The following is an 8,832-nucleotide window of genomic DNA, read 5'->3' on the forward strand; positions in this document are numbered from 1 at the left end:
TCTTATGGCCATTAACTTTATTTGTTGTTAACTTATATATATAACAAGCACTTATATATATAAGTTAGCAATATATATACATCACACACACACACACACACACACACACACACTTATACATGTGTTTGTATGTATAGTTGAAGCCATTACTATTAAGTTTTAATTCAAGAGACTAACCTAGCCATGTGATTTCATGGTGAGTTATGATAAAAACATAAAGAACATAGGTATAATTTCCACCCCTTCATCAGATCAGCAGTTTATGGTACATACTACATGAAGCAGTGAAGTTGCTTGGCTTCTGTGATGCTGAGTGCTGCATTTTAAAGATATTAACTTTAATTTTTAATAGTGCAGTCAGAGCAGATTAAGTAACAATCAATGGAAAATACCAATCCTGACAAACGAGGACTGAATATTCACTTGCATTCAAATGCATGCTACCTACTTCCTGGGGTCAAACTCAGGTAATCTAACTGAGGGATATCAATTGTATTACTTGCCTCTCCCTAGACAGAGCTGGCATGGCTGGAAAAGCACATGAGCTAACAGCAGTTGTATTCATTTCTAGCAACACCAAAAGTCATGCTGCAACCTTTAACAGCTACTCCAGAGTCCATAATTCTAGGAACCCCTGGGTGCTGAGGGGTTGTGGAGCAGTCCTAACAAGTGGCCTATGGATGAATTAGGAAGTACAGGGAAGCATGAGGAGCACTGTGCAGACAAGGAGCTTTAGTAGAGATCCTCTAGTTTTGACTGAAGAAGTTACATCTTTGGCCCACACACATCAATTTTGTGGATGTCATAACCCATAAGTTTGGAGGGTAAGGTTCTCTTATCATTAGAAGAACCACAGTGAAACTCAGTGAATTTCAGCCTGTCACATTCTCATTCCTTCCTGCCGAAATAGCTTGTGTAAAAGTGAATGGTAAATTTCCAGTAAAAGGACATTTCAAACATTGATCACACTTGGAACCTCAGAGTCAATCAGTCTGTTTTCTATGCCTAGCTCTGCAGCTGAACACAATGTGCAATCTCTAACAAGCCACCTAATGTTTTCCTCTTTGTGCTTCTGTAAAATGGGTATAATTTCTTCTACTGTTTGGGAAACCTAGATAATATGAATGAAATAATTTGCTGCTTTAAAAATACAGAAAATTACTGAGCAACTCTCTGCCGAATGCATTTATGAACCTAAGTGAAACCAGAAGAGAAAAATGTCAAAGCACCCAGGTGTGAGACTGGAAATAGTTGTGAGTAAGTGGGTTGTAGAGGAGTTAATGAAATTGCTCACAACGTGTAATGCTAAGCTGAAGGAAGCTAAGTTGAAAGTTCCAGTGAAACAAATTTAAGTCACTGGTAAAAAGATAAGCAAAACTAGACTAAAAGTTGTTTTTTTACTCAGTAGTATCTTCCTCCTTTACTCCAGGATGAAAATGTTATGCAAGAAGAAAACTTAAAGAGTAAAAGGCTGGCATCCCTCAGTCCAAAAGAGGAAGATAAGAGAAACACCGGAGGTGCTGAGTTCTTTTGGGAGGTGGGGGGCGGTTTCTGGAAATGTCACTATCTATTCTCATACAGACGGTTAATCCTATTATCATCCCATGTTTACTGTGTGTTTGACAGCTCAGTTTCTCTAATTATTATTAGAGATGGATGGTGTGATCGTCCCTTTAGGGGAAAATAATAGTTATCATTAAAGTCCCATGCCTTGTGAACATCTCATTGTGGATTAATGGAAACTGGCACAAGATTAATCTTGACAGTGAAGAGATGCTGGCTGATTCTTGTCATCATTGTCAAGATAGTGAATATTTATTCGATTCAGCCTTGAAGGTCAGAAGAAAGGATATTAAATGGATTTGAATATTAGGGTGGTAGATACACAGAAAGTGAAGGAGGCAAGGAGGGTGAAGCTGACTTGTGTTAAATCTTTAACATTAGATTTAAATAAAAATTTAAGTATCTGCCACACAGCTGTGCTCCATTTAGGTAGTTTCTATGTATGTATCAGGGAGAGTTTTCTTTCAGTCACCTTCTGGACCCCAAGATCACAAGGATCCTCATTTCCATGTGGTAATACAGGCAAAACTTAAGAGTGGTAGTTCAATGACAGCTTCTGAGTCACTTTGGGCACCTCTGCAGATAGAGTAACTTTTTCTTGGAAGTTGAGTAATTGGAGCTGCTGTGTGCTTTGCACACTTGGAAAAAAATGTCACTTATACATATCAAATTGGGGACTCCAGGATCTATATTAAAAACACCGATGCTTAAAGATGCTTGAATGTAAGATATAGCTGCCTGTTAGAACACTTTGCCAAGGGAATTGACACTAGTACTCGGCCATTAATTGGCAGATTCAGAGTTGAGACAAAATGTATCAGTTGTGTGTATCCACTGAAATGAGAGATATATTTGGTTTGTTCTGTTAGGATATTTATATAAAGTGTGGGAATGGATTAGCAGCACTTTTATTGGTCCTTGTGCACATCAGCAAATAATTCAAAGCTGCTTTCTTCTTCTTTTAGTACTTTCTGAGGATTATTTTACAACTCTGTGCATATTTAAAAATCCATAACTAAAGTTATTTATAGCAAGTTGAATGTTAAAACTTTAAAAATCAGCACTTGTTTTAGCTCCATGCCTTTTTGCATAACAATTGTTTTAATCATCAGCCTTCATGATAGCACCTGGCTGTAATGTCAGCTCTGAAACAGATGCCTGTCCATGTTATCAGATAGTCAAGGCAGCATGAGGGCAGGCTTTGTGAGCTAAGCTTTGACCTTCAACACTTTGGCTTTGTTGACCTCGATGATGCTGACGTGTTAGGTACTTTGAAAAGGTCAATGGAACACTGCTGCTTAGCTGCATTTCTTAAAGCTAGAAATGAGCCAAAAACAAATCAGAGCTGCAGTTTCAAAGATACTAGCAGTAGGACCATTGTATAGCTTAAGGTTTGTGCTTTTTAAAAAAAAATCCGTTTTGATTTCTTCAATCATATACATTTTATACATGTGTGACAAACACATTACATGGTTTGATATTATTTGCAATGTAAACAAGATAATCCTGTGATTGATGCTTATCAGCAATTCTAGGCAATTGCTTCCAGAGCACCCTGAGAGCATGGAGTAAGAGAAATGTACAAGTTGCTCCTTATCAGAATTTGCCTCAGCTGCACAAGTTTTTAAAGACCTTTATAGGGATCCATACTTAGTTATCTGAAATAAACCTTTGCAAGTATAAGTGGAGATTTGTTGCAGGGACACATTTTAGGATATAGCAGACTGCCCTAGAACCACATGGCACTCTGTTACAAGGTGAACTCTGACATCATAATTCAAGTCAAAGATGCAAACCTGAGTTTTGATTTGACTTACTCCAGAACTGGTAGCATGTATGCCTTCACATCATGACTAGAAAAAATACAAATCCAGGCCAAAATATTCCCATTTGGATTACAACAGTTAGGCGTATTAATTCAGCTAATCTTGTGAATACTCATAACTCTGAAAAAAACACTTTTTCTTAGGTTCTTAGGAATGGCCTGAGACACCCAAAGTTCAAATTTTGGTCCTACTCGTTTGTCTTTAGAGCTTGTGACAGATCAGTCTCAATTTCTTTTCTCTAGTCTTGATTTTCCTTCCCCAGGTTACTCAACAGCTCTCTAGTAGAGCTGGGACTAGACCCAAGGTTTGACTGCTCTAAATGACTGCTTTCTAAAGGTGTGGAAGGAGGTGACAATATGGCTGTGGGGAAGAGAAGATATGGTTGAATGTTTGGTTCTAATCAGTAGATCTTGTGCATTGTGTTTTAATCCACCACCACTTCCATCTTGACTGAAGGGCTTTTGCAGTTAATGAATGACTGAACTGCGTATCAGTAGTGATCGGTAGAGGTTATAACAGTTCATTAAAAATCAGTGGTAAATTATTTCCCTTATCTGTTAAAGAAAGGAAGCCTGAAAAAAACAAGGAAGGGTGGTTATGAAAAGGAGAAAGGAAAGTGAGAGAAGGGCAAGATAATAATCCTCAAAAATTAGTGTCATGGTGCATTATTGTTTTGCAGGCTTGATTTCAACTGAAACTGGCTTTCCTGAAAGTGGGGGGAAGCATGGTGTTTGTGCTAGGCAAGTGACAATGACGGGTCCCACCTTCTTCACCCAGTCAACACCAGCTGAAAAGTTGGATTCAAGAAGAGCTGGCACAGAGCAGATCAGGAATGCTAGATGGGAAAGTAAGGTATCTAAGTGATCCTTCCACCATCTCCCTTCCATTCCCTCCTCCACAAAACACACATACATGCATTGGCATTAAATTAGAGCTACACTGGTGTCAGAGACATAACTAGCAATCTCAGTGCTCTGGGCTCAAAAGTAGGATGAAGTGGGGGGATCCCAGTGAGAGAGAAATAATACTGGCAGGCCAGGGGAGAGGGGGGGGGTCGGGTATCAAGCACCCCATCCAAACTAGTTCCCCCCTCTAAATTAGCACCCAAGGCTTGTGCCCTGCTCTAGTTACACTACTGATTGCCATACAAGGTACAGGGATGGGAAGGAAAAGGTGGCCAAGCAAAATGTCTTCCTCTTTCCCACCTTACAGAGCACCAGTGCAGTAAGTTCATGCACCTGTGTAGGAATACCTAAAGAGCATTCTTCTCTGCAGCATGTTTTCCCTCTAGCACAGAACACAATCATATTGAAAAAATAATCCCCATCTTTTCAAATGTTTGGCTGCCTGTTTAGGAGATGGAGGTTTTTTGCTCTGAACAACAGTTTTAAGACTCAGGGAAGTGCAAGTTCTAAGGAAAGTGCACAGTCTCGGCTCTGAGAGGTCTGTGTGTTCTTGGAGAAATGCTTCTGCTCCTGCTTCTCTTTTCCTGCTCTGTGGAATAGGGGAAAATACTTTGTTGTTCACCTCATTTGAATTAAAAGAGGATAATTAGTCCTTGTAATTTAAGGAATGAATTTTGCTCAAGGAGGGCCAAGTCACAATATCATTCCAGGAGCACCTGGATTAACACTTGGAAGAACACTGCCACTTTTCAGACATTACAATAGATAGGATCACATCTTTACAGAACACATTACAACAGGTCTTTACAGGTAGATGTCTGCTTGCTTTATCAGTCTGTGTGGAAAAAAAACTGTCTTACAGCATGCACAACCATTATTATGTATGGTACTTGTCAGTATTTACCTGAAAACTGTATCCCTGTAACCACAGTGACAGTTAATTACATCTGTATCGGCTTCATAAATTTTCCTTCTGGCCCTAATTTTGAAAAATGATTGATTTTTAGCTTTCAAGTTGGAGCATCTTATAAGAGCCTAAACATTAGAAAGTTTTAGGCATCTGGTTTCTGACAAATGATGTTCCTCAACTTGTTTCAAGTTGGACACCAGAAAAATCATGAGCTCCTCCATTGAATTTGGGCCACCAAATATGCATAAACTTGCTGTTCTCTAAAATAAGTGATGAAGTAAGGATTAAGTGTACAGAATGATCCCACAGAATAATTTGTCATAAGGATTTAGCATTTTGCGAATCACCAACTGCAATGACCTTTTCCAGCTGATATAGTAGTATCCTTAAATTTTGGAAAGGCTCAATCACATACTTAAAGCAATACAGAAGTAGTAGAGTCAGGATAGTGTCTCCAAGCTCTTGCTACCTAGATTTCAGCTCAAGTCACTAGACAGTGTCCTTTCTTTGGTGTTCTTTAGTTTCTTGTCATGCCTCTGTCTCTGTACTGCTATGCCTGCAGCACAGTCTCTGCCAGCAAATCACTACACATGAGAGAAGATAATGACACAAGAGCTAGTGCCAAACACTTACCTGAAAGCAGCAGAAGGGACACAATAACCTGAAACATTTTCAGAGGTGACATAGGTTGTCTGGAAAACATTTATCTTTGTTAGGCAGGGATGTTCATTCAATTTTATACTGTGTTATCTTTAAGTTTATAAATCATTTACCAGATACCTGTTAACTGTTGGAGCAGACAGGGCAGGGTACAGTGCTTAGTTCAGATTTGTCATATATACTTCTCCTTATGCCCTTTGGACTTTGCAAGCTGACCTTCTAATATTCCACAATAGCTATTTTTCCATAGATAAATTCACTTCAATGTAAGTTATGTAGCATAAGATAGCACAAGACTTGTTCATCTCCTATGGCAGGTGCTTGCAATTTAGTCTATTGCCTTTTCTTCACATGCTGATGTAAATATTAGATTACAGTACAAATATTGGATTTTAGAGACCAGTCAAGCATTGGGAGAGATGGAAATTGTATCTGAATAAGCTTGATCTAAATATATTTTACTATACATTACATACCAGGTACTCTATTAAGATGTGGAACCCCCAGGGATCAGACCTGGAGGGCCTGGCTCTTGCAGAAGGCATAGGGCACATGGTCTCCTAACCCCCCTCATCTGATCCTTCCTACTAGAGGCAGAGATTTGCAGAGGTGAGCTGGTGAGAGTTCATCCTCTTGCTCCTAGGAAACCCCATCTGCCTCTGCATTAGAGCCCTATGATCTTAAGTCTGTCAGTAGCAACTTTGTCTCCCAATATCTCAAGGTCTCACCTGATCCCTAGCTAAAATGGAATTCCTTTCCAGAGGTGGTGGTGGGCTTGAAGCTATGTCAAAAGCCATTCTGGTCTTTTTGAGGTAAGAATCCATGTAGTACCATTCAGTAGACTGGAGCCCTCTGCATGAATTCAGACCCCATATACTGGAGAATCAGACTTTGCTATTGACTTTATGTGGAAGGGATCAGACAGTGTGATAACAGGTAGCAGAATATAATCCTTAGATAAGTGGATTAAGAACACCTTAGGTGAGCATCAACCATTCTGTGACAGTGTCATGAGATCTAGGGGAAACAATGATAGCTTATTTAATTAGAGATGGCTTCATATTGCTTAGACTTAAGGAAGTGGAATTTTGAACTAAGGTGGCACAGACAATATTGAACATTTTCTAACTTTTGAGTGTGGTACTTCATAGTCTTAATTATCTGGGAGGTGGTGGGGAGGGGGGGTGTTGTGTGTATAACTTGCAAGGACTTTAAAAACGCAAATTGAATGCTAGAAATTCTACCATGTGTCATCATTTTGACCATGTGAGCCAACACTAGAGTTGGAAACTTTAGATTTATTTCACAGCTTCCACTCTAAATATGGCCTAGACAGGCATTCTGAGAAGGGCTTTTAACAACGACTTCTGTTGCAGGAAAAATGGAAGCTTTGGCTCCATACGAGAGCGTTGAGATGATCATAATCTAGTGACCACAGACTTCTGAACTTTATGTCTGAATTTGACCTTTTTGGCCCATCCAGACCCCATTTCTTTCTCTTCTCCATGCCTGCATCCTTGTTTTAGTGTCAGTCTCAGTCTACACTCTTCAGGCCTTCCATTTCAGTCCATACCAGTTCCAGTCTCCTTGCCCAGCCAATCCCACTCCTTGCTCATACTCCACTCTTGGTCTGGTTTGTGTCATTTTTCCTATTCCACTGATTCCCAACCTTAATCTCCCTTTTTATCCAATCTGTCACCTCCTAGGTATCTAATACCAGTCTTTTTGTCTTTTCATCCCCCACATTTCAGCTCCTTGTCCGTCCTGTTTTCTCCCCGAGCCCACCTCACTGGCTCTATTCTGTCATGCATGCTGGAATAATAACATAATATAGGAACTATTAATAGAACATTGCATCTGTAGCTTGCATTCTAGCCGTCTGCACACTCAGACCAACTGACTTCCTTGTGCTCCAAATTCCTCCCTCTGGCAACCAGGACTTCTAACAAAATCCATGTAGGATTTTACACTTTAATACTATTGTTTAAAATAAATAAATAAATGTACCATATTTTGGGTAAAATCTTGATGGACATTCTGCATCTGGTAACAGGCCTGTTATTTCTAAAGGAGTGAATAGCTGAAGGTTTTCTGTCATTTTATTCTACCTTGTGTCAAAATATTGCACATGATAACAAGAAGCTGCAGTATCTTCAGAGGATGCTAAGGAGGTAAAGACATCTGTGTAAAAAATAAATACATTAGGAGAGATGTAGCTGAGCTCATGATTAAAAGCTGGAAACTTCTAATTCTAGCCATGAGAGCTGTTTCCACTGCTCATCTGGTTTGGGGAAGCATGCTTCACACTTCTCTTCCAGTTTTGTTCTCTTTAAGCATACGTGATTCATCATTTTTTTAAAGTTTATATATAATTGCTGAAAAAAATAGCAGCTATCTCTATGTGAATGTAATGCCATATGATTCATTGTTTAAATGTGCACAACTCCACTTTATTTGGACCTGAAGTGAAGTGGAATTTACTTATGCCAGTGCTGAGCTGGCTTTGGTTTTTAGAAAGGATTCACAACTTTAATGTGTCTATTTTGTTGGTATATTTAAATAAGTTATTAGGTATACCCACAATGTGAATGTCTCCTCTTACACCAATAAAATATCTTGCAGTACAATGGGATATAGGTATAGTATAGTGGGATAATCTTATTTAAAGGATTCTTAAATGGAAACAGGTAACATATTTGAAAAATTCAGAGTATTAGGTTCTGTCTCCATAGTGACTGAAGGAGAATGATTATCTACAGAAGGAGGTGTGGGGAATTGAGGATGCCTAGAAACTGGAAAGACATTGAAAAATCCTGCTTTAAGAGGAGTTCTGGTATATAAGTCCAGGATATTAGAGCAAATTGAAGGCAACATAAACAGGCTGCTGAAGTAGATGTGGCAGCAACCAGACAATGAAGTTGTGCCTTTCCTTTTCTGTCCCTCAGAGGCAGTCAAAATAATGGGATTC

This window comes from Crocodylus porosus, unplaced genomic scaffold, assembly GCF_001723895.1.
Source record: "Crocodylus porosus isolate Cpor-Errol unplaced genomic scaffold, CroPor_comp1, whole genome shotgun sequence".
Taxonomy (NCBI): domain Eukaryota; kingdom Metazoa; phylum Chordata; order Crocodylia; family Crocodylidae; genus Crocodylus; species Crocodylus porosus.